Below are 18775 nucleotides of genomic sequence, written 5' to 3'. Positions count from 1 at the left end.
CAAGGAATGGACCTAGTGGCAAAGCAGTATCAAACATAGCATCATCAGGAAAAGCAGTATCAAGCATAGCATCATCATAAGCATCATGGGCAGTAGAAGTAGCATCATCAAGCACATGCGACATATCAAGATTTCTAGCAGGAGGTGTGATACGTCTCAAACGTATCTATAATTTTTGATGGCTTCATGCTGTTATCTAGTCTTCTTTGGTTGTTTTATGTACCTTTTATATCTTTTTTGGGACTAACTTATTAACTCAGTGCCAAGTGTTAGTTCCTGTTTTTCCGTGTTTTTGACTCTTTTCAGATCTGATTTTGGAACGGAGTCCAAACGGAAGAAAACCCCGAAATGATTTTTCCTGAACGGTAGAAGATCAGGGGGCCTTTGGGCCAAGCCAGGTGGGCTCCAGGGAGCCCACGAGCCCCCACTCGGCCACCAGGGGGAGGCGGCGGTGGGCAGGCTTGTGGCCTCCATGGCCGCCCCCTGACCTAGATCTTTGGCCTATAAATTCCCAAATATTCCGCAAAAAATCAGGGGAGCCTCGAAAATACTTTTCCGCCGCTGCAAGCTTCCGTTTCCGCAAGATCTCATCTGGAGACCCTTCCCGACGCCTTGCCGGAGGGGACTTTGGAGTTGGAGGGCTTCTTCATCATCATCATCGCCCCTCCAATGACTCGTGAGTAGTTCACTTCAGACCTACGGGTCCGTAGTTAGTAGCTAAATGGCTTCTTCTCTCTCTTGGATCTTCAATACAAAGTTCTCCATGATCTTCATAGAGATCTATCCGATGTAATCTTCTTTGGCGGTGTGTTTGTCGAGATCCGATGAATTGTGGATTTGTGATCAGATTATATATGATATATATTTGAGTCTTTGATGGTTTCTTATATGCATGATTTGATATCCTTGTAAGTCTCTCTGAGTCTTGGGTTTTGTTTGGCCAACTAGATCTATGATTCTTGCAATGGGAGAAGTGCTTGGTTTTGGGTTCTGCCATGTGGTGACCTTTCCCAGTGACAGTAGGGGCAGCAAGGCACACATCAAGCCGTTGCCATCAAGGGTAAAAAGATGGGATTTTTATCATTGGTTTGAGATTATCCCTCTACATCATGTCATCTTGCTTAAGGCGTTACTCTATTCTTATGGACTTAATACACTAGATGCATGCTGGATAGCGGTTGACGTGTGGAGTAATAGTAGTAGATGCAGACAGTATCGGTCTACTTGTTTTGGACGTGATGCCTATAGAAATAATCATTGCATAGATATCGTCACGACTTTGCGCGGTTCTATCAATTGCTCGACAGTAATTTGTTCACCCACCGTCTAGTTGCTTTCATGAGAGAAGCCACTAGTAAACACTACAGCCCCCGGGTCTATTCATTTCCATCGTTTACATCTCCGCTTTTACTTTGCTTTGTTACTTTGTTGCTTTCAGTTCTCACTTGGCGAACTATCTATAAGGGATTGACAACCCCTTCATAGTGTTGGGAGCAAGCTTTTTGTGTTTGTGCAGGCTCTTGCGATACTCCTCTACTGGATCGATACCTTGGTTCTCAAACTGAGGGAAATATTTACCACCGCTACGCTACATCACCCTTTCCGCTTCGAGGGAACACCAACGCAAGGCTCCAAGGCCACGGGGGAAATCCTTTGCATACTTGCTTAGGAAGTCCCTTAAGGCGTAGCCGCAGCAGAAAGATCAAGCCAAGTATTCTCCCGTCAACGTGCCTATTTCTGGCGCCGTTGGAAGTTCTTTTGTTGCAGTAGGAGAAGTATTTCTGACACCGTTGCCGGGGAGGAGGATCGCTTGCCGAGGAGATCAAGACAAGAGTAATCTTCCATCAACACGCCAATTTCTGGCGCCGTTTCCGGGGAGGAGAAATCAAGATCTATCCAAGTAGGTCTCACAAACTCTTCTCTTGCATTTACTTTTGTTGCCAGTTGCCTCTCGTTTTCCTCTCCCCCACTTGACATTTGTTGTTTTCATTCGCCTTTCGCCTTTGTCGTTTTCTTTTGCCTTTGCCAGTTTTCTTGCTTGCTTGTGTGCTTGTTTGTTTGTTGAAGTCATCATGGCTGAAAACACCAAACTTTGCGACCTCTCGAGCACTAATAATAATGATTTTATTAGTACTCCGATTGCTCCCGCCACTAGTGCGGAATCGTATGAAATCAACGCAGCTTTGCTGAATCTTGTTATGAAAGAGCAATTCTCTGGCCTTCCTAGTGAAGATGCCGCATCCCATCTCAATACCTTCATTGAGCTTTGCGATATGCAAAAGAAAAGAGATGTGGATAATGACGTGATTAAGTTGAACTTTTTCCTTTTTCGTTGCGAGATCGCGCAAAAACTTGGTTTTCTTCTTTGCCTAAAAATAGTATCGATTCTTGGGATAAGTGCAAAGATGCGTACATATCCAAGTATTTTCGGCCGGCTAAGATCATCTCCTTACGTAATGATATCATGAATTTCAAGCAACTTTATCATGAACACGTTGCACAATCCTGGGAGAGGATGAAGCTTATGATTAGAAATTGTCCCGCTCATGGCTTGAGTTTGTGGATGATTATACAAATCTTTTACGCTGGCTTGAATTTCGCTTCTCGCTATATCTTGGACTCTGCCTCAGGTGGAACGTTCATGGAAATCACGTTAGGAGATGATATAAAACTCCTAGACAATATCATGACCAACTACTCTGAGTGGCACATTGAAAGGTCGCCTGCTAGCAAAAAGGTGCACGCTATAGAAGAGATTAACTCACTTAGTGCTAAGATGGACGAGTTGATGAATTTGGTTGCTAGTAGAAACGCTATCGTAGATCCTAATGACATGCCACTATCTTCTTTGATTGAGATTAGCAACGCTAGTTTGGACGTGAATTTTGTTGGTAGGAACAATTTTGGCAACAACAATGCTTTTAGAGGAAACTATGTTCCTAGGCCTTTTCCTAGTAACTCCTCTAACAATTAGGGCAATTCCTATGACAACACTTATGGAAATCACAACAAATTACCTTCTGATTTAGAGAGTAATATCAAAGAGTTCATCAATTCTCAAAAGATTTTCAATGCGTCCATAGAGGAAAAACTACTCAAAATAGACGATTTGGCTAAGAGCGTTGATAGGATGTCTTGTGATATTGATGCTTTGAAAGTTTGATGCGCTCCTCCCAAGGTCAACTTGGATGAAACTTTGAAAGCTATGCGTATCTCCATGGATGAGAGCAAAGAAAGAACCGCCCAAATTCGCGCTAGACATGAATGGTTTAAAAGGGTGCGTTCTAGTGATGCAAATCACGAAGATCTTAAAGTGCTTGGTGTGTCTCCTCTTGAATATTTGTTTTCGTGTGTCAAACCTACTTATGGAGGGACTGGATATGAATCCAGTTTGGTTGAAAAACGCCCCAATGATTCGGAGTCCACATATCTTGATGAAAAGGTGTGGAGAGTGGAGTAGAAGAAGTCAATTTTTTGGGTAGTAATGAAACTCCCACTTTGGATTTCAAGGAATTCAATTATGATAATTGCTCCTTGTTTGAATGCATTTCTTTGATGCAATCCATTGCAAACTCTCCACATGCTTATAGCCAAAGCAAAACCTTTACCACGCATATCGTAGATGCTATAATGAAATCTCTTGAAGAGAAGCTCGAACTAGAAGTCTCTATACCTAGAAAACTTCATGATGAGTGGGAACCTACTATCAAAATCAAGATCAAAAACTATGAGTGCAATGCTTTTGTGATTTAGGTGCTAGTCTTTCCGCGATTCCAAAGTCTTTATGTGATATTCTTGGTTTTCATGAGATTGAAGATTGTTCTCTTAATTTGCATCTTGTGGATTCTACTGTCAAGAAACCCATGGGGAGGATCGATGATGTTCTTATAGTTGCAAATAAGAACTATGTACTCGTGGATTTCATTGTACTTGACATAGATTGCAATCCTTCATGTCCCATTATTCTTGGTAGACCTTTCCTAAGGACTATTGGTGCTATCATCCATATGAAGGAAGGGAATATTAGATTTCAATTTCCTTTAAAGAAGGGCATGGAGCACTTTCCTAGAAAGAAAATAAGATTGCCTTATGAATCTATGATGAGGGCTACCTATGGTTTGAACACCAAAGATGACTATACGTGATTCCATCACTTTCGCCTAGCTAAGGGCGTTAAATGAAAGCGCTTGTTGGGAGGCAACCCAACGAATCTATCATTTTTCTTTCTGTTTTGTGTTTTCCACACTTTCATAATTCTTTTATGATTGTGTTTTTGTGTTTCTTTTTGCGTTTGTGCCAAGCAAAACCGTTATGATTAGTCTTGGGGATGATCGTTTGGTCATGCTGGAAAAGACAGAAACTTTCTGCTCACGAAAAGAATTTTCATTTTTTTCTGTAAGAGCTTTTGAGTTGATTCTTTTTGCTGCTGATTTCTACGGAAATTCTTCAGACTGTCGTAATTTTTTAGAATGTTTTAAGTACCAGAGGTATACGAAATATACAGATTGCTACAGACTGGTCTGCTGTTAACATATTCTGTTTTTGTTGTGTTGGTTGCTTATTTTGATGAAACTATGGATAGTATCGGGGGGTATTAGCCATGGAAGATTGAAAGTACAGTAACCCAACATCAGCACAAGTAGAATTTAAGTTTGCTACAGTACCTAAGGAAGTGGTGGTTTGCTTTCTGGTACTAATGTTATCACGAGTTTGTGTTTAAGTTTCGTGTTGTGAAGTTTTCAAGTTTTGGGTGAAGTTCTTATGGACAAAGACATAAAGAGTGGCAAGAGCTCAAGCTTGGGGATGCCCAAGGCACCCCAAGAGATTCAAGGATGCCGTAAAAGCCTAAGCTTGGGGATGCCCCGGGAAGGCATCCCATGTCTCGTCTTCAATCCATCGGTAACGTTACTTGGGGCTATATTTTTATTCACCACATGTTATGTGTTTTTGCTTGGAGCGTCTTGTATCGTAGGAGTCTTTTATTTTTGTTGTGTCACAATCATCCTTGTTGCACACCTAGAGAGAGAGACATGGACACACCGTGATTTTGTCGAGCTTCACTTATATCTTTTGGTAGAAAATTCAGCTCACATGTGCTTCACTTATATCTTTTGAGCTAGATACTTTTGCTCTTTGTGCTTCACTTATATCTTTTAGAGCACAGCGGTGCGTGGCTTGGTGGTTGATCTATGCTTTGAAAGTAGTCTCAAAAGGGGTAGTTATCTAAAGGGATACGAAAACTTCCACCTTCATGTGCATTGAATAGTTAGAGAAGTTTGATTCATCTCAATTAGTTTTGAGTAGTGGTTATGGTAATATTGAAGTCATGCTAGTAAGGTGTTGTGGATCTAGAAATACTTGTGTTGAAGTTAGTGATTCCCGTAGCATGCACGTATGGTGAACTGATATGTGATGAAATCTGAGCATGATTAGTCTATTGATTGTCATCCTTTGCGTGGCGGTTGGGATCGCGCGATGGTTTATACCTACCAACCCTTCCCCTAGGAGTATGCGTTGAATGCTTTGTTTCGATTACTAATAAAACTTCCGCAACAAGTATATGAGTTCTTCATGACTAATGTTGAGTCCATGGTTTAGATGCACTTTCACCTTCCACCATCACTATCTTCTTAGTGCCGTGCAATTTTCGCGGGTGCACAAAACCCACCATTAGCCTCCCTCAAAACAGCCACCATACCTACCTACTATAGCTTTTTCAAAGTCATTCCGAGATATATTGCCATGCAACTATGACCATGACATGTGCCACCACGTCTACATTGCCATTGCATTGTCGTAAGATAGCTAGCATGATATTTCCATTGATGTCTATGCCATGCTAGATCATTGCCACGGTACACTATCGAAGGCATTCCATATAGAGTCATTGTTACTCTAAGTTTTGAGTTGAAAGTGTGATGATCATCATTAATGGAGCATTGTCCCATGTGAGGAAATAAAAGAGGCCAAAGAAGCCCACCAAAAAAAGAGGCCAAAGAGCCCACAAAAAAAATGAGAGAAAAAGAGAGAAGGGACAATGCTACCACTTTTTCCACATTTGTGCATATTAAGCATCATGATCTTCATGATTGAGAGTCTCTCGTTTTGTCACCACCATATAGCTAGTGGGAAATTTTCATTATATAACTTGGCTTGTATATTCCTATGATAGGCTTCCTCAAAATTGCCTTAGGTCTTCGTGAGCAAGCAAGTTGGATGCACACCCACTAGTTTTCTTTAAGAGCTTTCACATTGATATGTATTGATGAGCATCTCCACAGCTCATTGATATGCCTAGTTCATGTGACTATCTTCTCCTTTTTGTTTTGCAACCTCCACCACATTCCACACCATCTATAGTGCTATAACCATGGCTCACGCTCATGTATTGCGTGAGAGTTGAAAAGGTTTGAGAAAGTAAAGGTGTGAAACAATTACTTGGCCAATACCGGGGTTGTGCATGATTTAAATTCGTCGTGCAATGATGATAGAGCATAGCCAAACTATATGCTTTTGTGGGGGATAACTTTCTTTTGGCCTTGTTATTTTGAAAGTTCATGATTACTTTGCTAGTTTGCTTGAATTATTATTGTTTCCACGTCAATAGCTGATACGTCTCAAACGTATCTATAACTTTTGATGATTTCACGGTGTTATCTTGACTTCTTTGTATGTTTCATGTACCTTTTGATATCTTTTTGGGTCTAACTTATTAATTCAGTGCCAAGTGCGAGTTCCTGTTTTTTCCGTATTTTTGACTCTTTTCAGATCTGATTTTGGAACGGAGTCCAAACAGAAGAAAAACCCCGAAATGATTTTTTCCCGAACGGAAGAAGTCCAAGGGGCCTTTGGGCCAAGCCAGGTGGGCTCCAGGGAGCCCACAAACCCCTACTCCGCCACCAGGGGGAGGTGGCGGTGGGCAGGCTTGTGGCCTCCCTGGCCGCCCCCTGACCTTGGTCTTTGGCCTATAAATTCCCAAATATTCTGCAAAAAATCAGGGGAGCCTCGAAAATACTTTTTCGCCGCCTCAAGCTTCCGTTTCCGCGAGATCTCATCTGGAAACCCTTCCCGGCACCCTGCCGGAGGGGACTTTGGAGTTGGAGGGCTTCTTCATCATCATCATCATCGCCCTTCCAATGACTCGTGAGTAGTTCACTTGAGACCTACGGGTCCGTAGTTAGTAGCTAGATGGCTTCTTCTCTCTCTCGGATCTTCAATACAAAGTTCTCCATGATCTTCATGGAGATCTATCCGATGTAATCTTCTTTGGCGGTGTGTTTGTCGAGATCCGATGAATTGTGGACTTGTGATCAGATTATCTATGATATATATTTGAGTCTTTGCTGATTTCTTATATGCATGATTTGATATCCTTGTAAGTCTCTCCGAGTCTTGGGTTTTGTTTGGCCAACTAGATCTATGATTCTTGCAATGGGAGAAATGCTTGGTTTTGGGTTCTGCCATGTGGTGACCTTTCCCAGTGATAGTAGGGGCAGCAAGGCACACATCAAGCAGTTGCCATCAAGGGTAAAAAGATGGGGTTTTTATCATTGGTTTGAGATTATCCCTCTACATCATGTCATCTTGCTTAAGGCGTTACTCTGTTCTTATGGACTTAATACACTAGATGCATGCCGGATAGCGGTCGACGTGTGGAGTAATAGTAGTAGATGCGGAAAGTATCGGTCTACTTGTTTCGGACGTGATGCCTATAGAAATAATCATTGCATAGATATCGTCACGACTCTGCACAGTTCTATCAATTGCTCGACAGTAATTTGTTCACCCACCGTCTACTTGCTTTCATGAGAGAAGCCACTAGTAAACACTACGGCCCCCGGGTCTATTCACGTCCATCGTTTACAACTCTGCTTTTACTTTGCTTTGTTACTTTGTTGCTTTAAGTTCTCACTTGGCAAACAATCTATAAGGGATTGACAACCCCTTCATAGCGTTGGGTGCAAGCTTTTGTGTTTGTGCGGGATCTTGAGATACTCCTCCACCGGATTGATACCTTGGTTCTCAAACTGAGGGAAATACTTACCTCCGCTATGCTACATCATCCTCTCTGCTTCGAGGGAACACCAATGCAGAAGGATTCCTGGTGTCGTCAACGTGCCCATTTCTGGCGCCACTGGAAGGTCTTTTGTGCAGTAGCATAATGGACATCAATAGCAAACTATTGTTTTGAATCTAATGGATCTGAACATTCACGTCACATAAGATGAATTACAAAGGTCTTTTGTGTAATAGCATAACGGACATCAGAAGCATTTCTGGCGCCGTTGCCGGTGAGGAGAAATCAAGATCTATCCAAGTAGGTCTCACAAACTCTTCTGTTGCATTTACTTTTGTTGCCAGTTGCCTCCCATTTTTCTCTCCCCCACTTCACATTTGCCGTTTACATTCGCCTTTCTACTTCACCGTTTTCCTTTGCCTTTGTCGTTACCTTTTTGCCTGTCCGCTCTTAGGTTTGTTCGTGAGAGACCTTTCCTCATGGCCAAACTAAACAATTTTAGAAAATTGGAAGAGATTGAAACTAATGTCAAAAGTTTCATGTCTTCTCACTTTGACCAAAATAGTTACTTCCGTAGGGAATTAAAAGAGCAAAATTCATTGTTGATCTGTTTGAATAAAGAGGTTGATGTTATGGCCAATGATTTCCTTGCACTTAGTTCTCAGTTTGCTCACCTGGAAAAATTGGTGGGCCAAACTTCTGACAAGCATGCTACCTTAGTCAATAAGATGGCAGCTAAACCTGAAATTAGTGATGCAAATCACGAAGATCTTAAAGTGATTGGTGTGTCTCCTCTTGAATCTTTGTTTTGTGTGTCAAACCTACTTATGGAGGGGCTGGATATGAATCCACTTTGGTTGAAAAACGCCCCGATGATTCGGAGTCCACCTATCTTGATGATAAAGGTGTGGAGAGTGGAGTAGAAGAAGTCAAAATTTTGGGTAGTAATGAAACTCCCACTTTGGATTTCAAGGAATTCAATTATGATAATTGCTCCTTGTTTGAATGCATTTCTTTGATGCAATCCATTGCAAACTCTCCACATGCTTATAGCCAAAGCAAAGCCTTGACCGCGCATATCGTAGATGTTATGATGAAATCTCTTGAAGAGAAGCTCGAACTAGAAGTCTCAATACCTAGAAAACTTCATGATGAGTGGGAACCTACTATCAAAATCAAGATCAAAAACTATGAGTGCAATGCTTTGTGTGATTTGGGTGCTAGTGTTTCCGCGATTCCGAAGTCTTTATGTGATATTCTTGGTTTTCATGAGATTGAAGAGTGTTCTCTTAATTTGCATCTTGCGGATTCTATTGTCAAGAAGCCCATGGGGAGGATCGATGATGTTCTTATTGTTGCAAATAAGAACTATGTACCCATGTATTTCATTGTACTTGACATAGATTGCAATCCTTCATGTCCCATTATTCTTGGTAGACCTTTCCTAAGGACTATTGGTGCTATCATTGATATGAAGGAAGGGAATATTAGATTTCAATTTCCTTTAAAGAAGGGCATGGAGCACTTTCCTAGAAAGAAAATAAGGTTGCCTTATGAATCTATGATGAGGGCTACCTATGGTTTGAGTACCAAAGATGACTATACGTGATTCCATCACTTTCGCCTAGCTAAGGGCGTTAAACAAAAGCGCTTGTTGGGAGGCAACGCAACGAATCTATCCTTTTTCTTTCTGTTTTGTGTTTTCAACACTTTCATATCTGTTATGATTGTGTTTTTTGTGTTTCTTTTTACGTTTGTGCCAAGCAAAACCGTTATGATTAGTCTTGAGGATGATCGTTTGGTCATGCTGGAAAAGACAGAAACTTTCTGCTCACGAAAAGAATTTTCATTTTTTTGTAAGAGCTATTGAGTTAATTCTTTTTTGCTTCTGATTGCTACTCAAATTCTTCAGACTGTCGTAAGTTTTCAGAATATTTCAACTACGAGAGGTATACGAAACATACAGATTGCTACAGACTGGTCTGCTGTTAACAGATTCTGTTTTTGTTGTGTTGGTTGCTTATTATGATGAAACTATGGATAGTATCGGGGGGTATTAGCCATGGAAGATTGAAAGTACAGTAACCCAACATCATCATAAGTAGAATTTATGTTTGCTATAGTACCTAAGGAAGTGGTGGTTTGCTTTCTTGTACTAATGTTATCACGAGTTTCTGTTTAAGTTTTGTGTTGTGAAGTTTTCAAGTTTTGGGTGAAGTTCTTATGGAAAAAAATGATAAAGAGTGGCAAGAGCTCAAGCTTTGGGATGCCCAAGGCACCCCAAGATATTCAAGGATGTCGTAAAAGCCTAAGCTTGGGGATGCCCCGGGAAGGCATCCCCTCTCTCGTCTTCAATCCATCGGTAACGTTACTTGGGGCTATATTTTTATTCACCACATGTTATGTGTTTTTGCTTGGAGCGTCTTGTATCGTAGGAGTCTTTTATTTTTTGTTGTGTCACAATCATCCTTGCTGCACACCTAGAGAGAGACATGCACACACCATGATTTTGTCGAACTTCACTTATATCTTTTGGTAGACAATTCAGCTCACATGTGCTTCACTTATATCTTTTGAGCTAGATACTTTTGCTCTATGTGCTTCACTTATATCTTTTAGAGCACAACGGTGCATGGCTTGGTAGTTGATCCATGCTTTGAAAGTAGTCTCGAAAGGGGTAGTTATCCAAAGGGATATGAAAACTTCCACCTTCATGTGCATTGAATAGTTAGAGAAGTTTGATTAATCTCAATTAGTTTTGAGGTTTGGTTATGGTAATATTGAAGTGATGCTAGTAAGGTGTTGTGGATCTAGAAATACTTGTGTTGAAGTTAGTGATTCCCGTAGCATGCACGTATGGTGAACCGCTATGTGATGAAGTCTGAGCATGATTAGTACATTGATTGTCATCCTTTGTGTGGCGGTCGGGATCGCGCGATGGTTTATACCTACCAACCCTTCCCCTAGGAGTATGCGTTGAATGCTTTGTTTCGATTACTAATTAAACTTTTGCAACAAGTATATGAGTTCTTCAGGACTAATGTTGAGTCCATGGTTTAGATACACTTTTACTTTCCACCATCACTATCTTCTTAGTGCCGCACAATTTTCGCCGGTGCACAAAACCCACCATTAGCCTCCCTCAAAACAGCCACCACACCTACCTACTATGGCTTTTTCAAAGTCATTCCGAGATATATTGCCATGCAACTACCACCATGACATGTGCCACCACATCTACATTGCCTTTGCACGATCGTAAGATAGCTAGCATGATGTGTCCATTGATGTCTATGCCATGCTAGATCATTGCCACGGTACACTACCGAAGGCATTCCATATAGAGTCATAGTTGCTCTAAGTTTTGAGTTGAAAGTGTGATGATCATCATTATTGGAGCATTGTCCCATGTGAGGAAATAAAAGAGGCCAAAGAGCCCACGAAAATAAATAAATAAATAAATAAATAAATATATATATATATAAATGAGAGAAAAAGAGAGAAGGGACAATGCTACCACTTTTTCCACACTTGTGCATATTAAGCACCATGATCTTCATGATTGAGAGTCTCTCGTTTTGTCACCACCATATAGCTAGTGGGAAATTTTCATTATATAACTTGGCTTGTATATTCCAATGATAGGCTTCCTCAAAATTGCCTTAGGTCTTCTTGAGCAAGCAAGTTGGATGCACACCCACTAGTTTTCTTTAAGAGCTTTCACATACTTATAGCTCTAGTGCATCATTTGTATGGCAATCCCTACTCATTCACATTGATATCTATTGATGAGCATCTCCAGAGCTCATTGATATGCCTAGTTAATGTGACTATCTTCTCCTTTGTTTTTCTTGCAACCTCCACCACATTCCACACCATCTATAGTGCTATAACCATGGCTCACGCTCATGTATTGCGTGAGAGTTGAAAATGTTTGAGAAAGTAAAGGTGTGAAACAATTACTTGGCCAATACCGGGGTTGTGCATGATTCAAATTCGTTGTGCAATGATCATAGAGCATAGCCAGACTATATGCTTTTGTAGGGATCACTTTCTTTTGGCCTTGTTATTTTGAAAGTTCATGATTACTTTGCTAGTTTGCTTGAATTATTATTGTTTCCGCGTCAATAGCAAACTATTGTTTTGAATCTAATGGATCGGAACATTCACGTCACATAAGAGGAATTACAAAGGACACATATTCTAGGTAGCATAAAAGCATCAAAAATTCATTCTTATCACTTCCCTACTCGAGGCCGAGCAGGAGTTAAGCTTGGGGATGCTTGATACGCCTCAAACATATCTATAATTTTTGATGATTTCACGCTGTTATCTTGCCTTCTTTGTATGTTTTAAGTACCTTTTTATATATTTTTGGGACTAACTTATTAACTCAGTGCCAAGTGCCAGTTCCTGTTTTTTCCGTGTTTTTGACTCTTTTCAGATCTGATTTTGGAACGGAGTCCAAACGGAAGAAAAACCCCGAAATGAATTTTTCCCGAACGGGAGAAGTCCAGGGGCTTTGGGCCAAGCCAGGTGGGCTCCAGGGAGCCCACAAGCCCCCACTACGCCACCAGGGGGAGGCGGCGGTGGGCAGGCTTGTGGCCTCCCTGGCTGCCCCCTGACCTAGGTCTTTGGCCTATAAATTCCCAAATATTCCGCAAAAAATCAGGAGAGCCTCAAAAATACTTTTCCGTCGCCGCAAGCTTCCGTTTCCGCGAGATCTCATCTGGAGACCCTTCCCGGCACCCTGCCGGAGGGGACTTTGGAGTTGGAGGGCTTCTTCATCATCATCATCACCCTTCCAATGACTCGTGAGTAGTTCACTTCAGACCTACGGGTCCGTAGTTAGTAGCTAGATGGCTTCTTCTCTCTCTTGGATCTTCAATACAAAGTTCTCCATGATCTTAATGGAGATCTATCCGAGGTAATCTTCTTTGGTGGTGTGTTTGTCGAGATCCGATGAATTGTGGACTTGCGATCAGATTATCTATGATATATATTTGAGTCTTTGCTGATTTCTTATATGCATGATTCGATATCCTTGTAAGTCTCTCCGAGTCTTGGGTTTTGTTTGGCCAACTAGATCTATGATTCTTGCAATGGGAGAAGTGCTTGGTTTTGGGTTCTGCCATGTGGTGACCTCTCCCGGTGACAGTAGGGGTAGCAAGGCACACATCAAGCAGTTGCCATCAAGGGTAAAAAGATGGGGTTTTTATCATTGGTTTGAGATTATCCCTCTACATCATGTCATCTTGCTTAAGGCGTTACTCTGTTCTTATGGACTTAATACACTAGATGCATGCTGGATAGCGGTCGACGTGTGGAGTAATAGTAGTAGATGCAGAAAGTATCTGTCTACTTGTTTCAGACGTGATGCCTATAGAAATAATCATTGCATAGATATCGTCACGACTCTGCAGAGTTCTATCAATTGCTCGACAGTAATTTGTTCACCCACCGTCTACTTGCTTTCATGAGAGAAGCCACTAGTAAACACTACGACCCCCGGGTCTATTCACATCCATCGTTTACAACTTTGCTTTTACTTTAGTTTGTTACTTTGTTGCTTTCAGTTCTCACTTGGCAAACAATCTATAAGGGATTGACAACCCCTTCATAGCGTTTGGTGAAAGCTTTTGTGTTTGTGCAGGATCTTGAGATACTCCTCCGCCGGATTGATACCTTGGTTCTCAAACTGAGGGAAATACTTACCTCCGCTGTGCTACATCATCCTCTCCACTTCGAGGGAACACCAACGCAGAAGGATTCCTGGTGTCGTCAACGTGCCCATTTCTAGCGCCACTGGAAGGTCTTTTGTGCAGTAGCATAACAGACATCAATAGCAAACTATTGTTTTGAATCTAATGGATCTAAACATTCACGTCACATAAGAGGAATTACAAAGGACACATATGCTGGGTAGCATGAAAGCATCAAAAATTCATTCTTATCACTTCCCTACTCGAGGACGAGCAGGAGTAGCTTGGGGATGCTTGATACGTCTCAAATGTATCTATAATTTTTGATGGTTTCTGTAAGTGCATCTAGTGCCCCTTAGTGATTTTGGTGGTTTGAAGACTTATAGGTTAAATATCTAATGTGTTTATGAGTGTACACAAGATCTATAAGTCATCGAGGAGTTTGAGATATTTGAAGAACATCGACCCCTAAAAATATATGTCTTCAGTTGAAGAAATTGGTCTGAAGCTGAAGAAATGAATCGCGAGGAATCTGCGATGAAATTGATATTCCTCATGAAGATACTGATATTGAGGAATCCGGTGTGTCCTGAAGAAAATCACTCTGAAGAATTTGAAGCATGAAGATTTACACTTTCTGTTTTATTTCTTCGCATTTGAGTAATAGGAACACCGTACTGTTAAAGGGGGTTGAAGTTACACTTTGGAATGAATTTCCTCATGATGCTCAACCCAAGCCTAATCCTACCAAAAGCCTCAAGTGAGGAATACGAGTGACATGAGGACTCTCACAGTTGAGGGTTCCGACCGTTTCGATATCCACGCCAAGTCATTGGTCTTATCCACTCCAACGGTCATATTATTTATGGGCATTAGTGTCAAATCATGTCGGGATGCTCCCAGGCTATAAATAGCCACCCCCACAACCATTAGCTGGTTGGCTGCTCCGTTAGAAACTGACACTTGTCATAAGAGCAACCCAATTCCTCAGAGTCTTCGAGAGTAATTCATAAGTGAGGAAATACCCCATACACCGAAACCACAAACCAAACCTAGTGATTGAGCATCACTGAAGAAGTTGTTCCTGTGTGGGACTGAAGCCTTTTACCTTTGAGGACTGTGCATCCTCCAAACGGTTAGGCATCATGGTCTAGAGCTTTCCAGGAGTCAATTGTGGATCGCCGGGTGACCAAGTTTGTGAGGGTTTGGAAGTCTGCCCTGAAGAGTTACCACGAGTGTTGGGCGAGGACTGTGTGTCCTTAGCTCAAGGAGAATACGGTAGGGACTGTGTGTCCCGGGACTGTGTGTCTTTTGGTTTCAATACCAAGCCGCTCCAAACTAGATGTACGACTGTCACAACAGTTGGAACTGGGTCATCAACGACTGTCTTCACTGAGAAACGGGTTCTAATTCTTCAACTCCTTACTTTCCTCGTATTATATGTTGATGACTTGCACTACGACTGTTTGAAGAATTTGCTGAAGACTTTCTCTGAATTTCCTCAACCCCAAATTCTTCACGTCAGTTAATCCTCATCTCTATTCTGCGTGCCTGCTCAGAGTGCAATCTGTTTTCACATTCTTCACTCTGAAAAACTGCTGTTGTGAAACTTTGCACTTCTGATCCTTTACTGTTACCGCTGTAAGTTAGTCATCAGTGAGGAATTTCCTCAAAAGGATTTTTCTCAGTGATGAAATTCTAAAAATCTCCTATTCACCCCCTCTAGTCGATATAACGCACTTTCAATTGGTATCAGAGCAAGGTACTCCCTTGTTCTGTGTGATTTTGGTTTAACCACCTGGAGTTTTAGTTATGTCGTCTGCAGGCATGTTTAAGGTGACTGCAGCATGTCCTATCTACGAAGGAAAGAACTTTCCCTTGTGAAAAAAAATGCAAATGCATCTACAAGATATTGATAATGATCTCTGGTATATTGTGGAACATGGTGTCCCCATCATTTCTGCCAGTGTCTCTGCTGCTGATGTGAAGAAATTCAAGCAACTCGATTCTCAAGCGAAGAACATCATTTGTGGCCATGTGAGCCCGGGCCAGTTTGGAAGAGTAAGTGCTTTGGGCTCTGCAACACTGATCTGGGAGAGATTCTGCAAGGTAAATGAAGGAGTATCAACCCACGGTGACTCTCATGTTGATATTCTTCGCAATCTCTTCAATCGCTTCAAGAGACATGACAATGAAAGCCGCCAAGACACCTTTGATCGCCTCACTGACATATCAAATGAACTGCAAGCACTGGGAGCTCGAGACATCACTTATCACGAAGTTGTGAAGAAACTGCTGAGATCTTTGGATTCTTCATTTGATACTTTAGTTTTGATGATTCAAGAAAGACCAGACTACAAGATGCTTGATCCAGCTGATATACTTGAAAGGCTAAATACTCATGAATTCCAGCTAGAAGAAAAGAGAGATCTATATGGACCAACCTATTCCAGACCACGTGTACTGAAGGCTAAAGCAATTTCCTCATCTGAAGACGAAGACACAGATGACAGCATTGGTGATCCTGAAGAATTTGGATAGGAGCTTGCAATGCTCGTGAGGAAATTCCAGAGATATACACGACGTGGCCAGTTCGGTAAATCTTCAAGAAGAGACATGAGGAAATCAGAATCTTCATCTGAGGACTACAAGAAACGAACCTGCCACAAGTGCAAGAAATCAGGTCATTACACTGCTGTTTGTCCCCGTTGGGGAAAGGAATCAAAGAAGAAGAAATACAAGGATGACAGTTCTGATGACTCGAAGAAGAAGAAGAAATCTTCAAAATCCTCATCTTCAAAGCCCTCATCACACAAGAAGACTAGTTTCAGAAAGGCTCGGGCACTTATTGGCAAGGAAATGGACTCCGAGGCAGAATCAGAGGAATGTGATGAAGAAGAGGGTTCTGATGAAGACTCAGAATCCGGACAGGCTAGTCTTGCACTGGCAACCACTTCCGTCAGCAAGTCAATCTTCAATCTTGAAGAAAATGATTGCACCATCCATACTGATGACTATGCTGATGACTTCGCTCCAACCTATTGCTTCATGGCAAAAGGTTCAAAGGTACCAAATAATGCCTCCTCCCCTGATTCAAGTGACTATGAACCTGATGATTATAAGAAACCCAGTTACAGTAAACTTGTTATCATTGCCACTAAACAACAAACTGCTCTGGAAAAGCTTCAGAAACTGCTAGATAAAAGTGATGATCTGTTGAATGATGAAATTAACCTTACCCAAATCCTCACTGAAGATGTGAAAAGTCTTCAGTCTAGATTTGATAATCTTCAAAATCGTTATGATACACTCCTCACCGATCATGAGAAGCTTTCCTATGAATTTCTTCAAAGGAAGCTTGATCCTGAGAAGCTGAGGATGTCTCATGATGATCTTCGTATGGAAAATGATTCATTACTAGCTCAACAGATCAGCACTGGTCAAGTTGAATTCAGTCCTCCATGTCTTAAATGCATTGAACGCGAAATTGTTAATTCCTCACCAGAATCATCAAATGCTACCATTGCTACAAATTCTTCAACTGCACCTGTTGTGTCTATTTCCTCACTTGAGGAAAACACAAATGTTACTGATGAAAATGCAGGGTTGAAGGAATTGTACGTGACAGGCATATACAAAAGCCTCAAAGGACATCAAACCCTTTGTGGTGTGCTCAAAAAGCAAATCTTGACGAGGAATCCGAGGAAAGAAGGAATTGCCTTTGAGAGGAAATTAAATGCTGATGGATCTTATTGGAAACCTGAGCAGTATCCCAAAACCTCATGGGTTGCTGCTACTGGGCCTCCTTTTGATCCATCTAATCTAACTGGCTTTTCATGTGAATTATCCTATTCCTCACATGAGTCATTTGACTCCAACTATAAACTGTTCAAAAATCAATCTGGTGAAGTATTTGCTCGATATGTTGGAACTAACTGCAGGAATGGTCTTCCCCTGAGCAAAATCTGGGTTCCAAAAAGCTGTCTTGAAAATCTTCACGTGAATGTCCTCATGACACCACCACTGAAGAATCTGAACCCCAGATCAAATTCCTCAGGAGGACCAAAGTCTTCAAGAGGATCAAAGTCATCAACTGGTCAAAACTATGCTCGTACCCGTGCTAATGCGTCTAACATGCAGGGAAACTACAAGGAATATGAATATGAGCGTTACTCCTCAAATCATTATGTTCATAAATCCTCAAACCAGTTCTCTGCATATTCATATGAGTACTTTAACCCCCCTACTGTTAAGAGAAGTGCATTGGCTTCAATGCCACCTTTCTAATATGGTGCTCGCAGGATGATGAATGCTTTGTCACCCCTTCAGATGTGGGTGGTGAAGAAATCGAACTAATCACTTCTGCAGGACAGGTCTCCAGATGAAAATCATCATCTGAGGAATTTGCTGGAGACTTGAGGAAATGCTTGATAGGACGCAAGCTAATGATTGATGAAATAGAAATATTTCACACGTCCTTATATTTCTGTTGTGATGAAATTATTATCTGATGAAATTAAATCATATTCTTCATCTCTGCGGTGCTTGTGAATCTGGGAAAATGACCAGATCCAAGCATCCCTCGAAGACTATCATGACCACTACACGTCCATTCGAATTGCTTCATATGGATCTATTTGGACCTACTCACTATGCCACACAAACCAATGCAGCATCTTTATATGGCTTCGTCATAGTTGATGATTATTCCAGATATACTTGGGTGCATATCATAGTGTATAAAACTGAAGTGCAGGAAATCTTCAAACGATTTTCTTCAAGGGCCTCGACGAACTTTGGCATCAAGATCAAACATATCAGGAGTGATAATGGAACCGAGTTCAAAAACATTGGTCTTGATGATTATCTTGATGAACTTGGTATTACTCAAGAATTGTCTGCTCCTTATACTCCTCAGCAGAATGGTGTCGTCGAAAGGAAGAACAGGACTCTGGTTGAAATGGCAAGAACTATGCTTCAAGTATATCAGACTCCTCGTCGCTTTTGGCCTGAAGCAATCAACACTGCATGCCATATCATCAACAGGGTATATCTT

The sequence above is a fragment of the Hordeum vulgare genome, chromosome 2H (assembly GCF_904849725.1).
Source record: "Hordeum vulgare subsp. vulgare chromosome 2H, MorexV3_pseudomolecules_assembly, whole genome shotgun sequence".
Classification (NCBI taxonomy): domain Eukaryota; kingdom Viridiplantae; phylum Streptophyta; class Magnoliopsida; order Poales; family Poaceae; genus Hordeum; species Hordeum vulgare.
The sequence above is the reverse complement of the archived record's forward strand: the minus strand, read 5'-3'. Positions refer to the sequence as shown.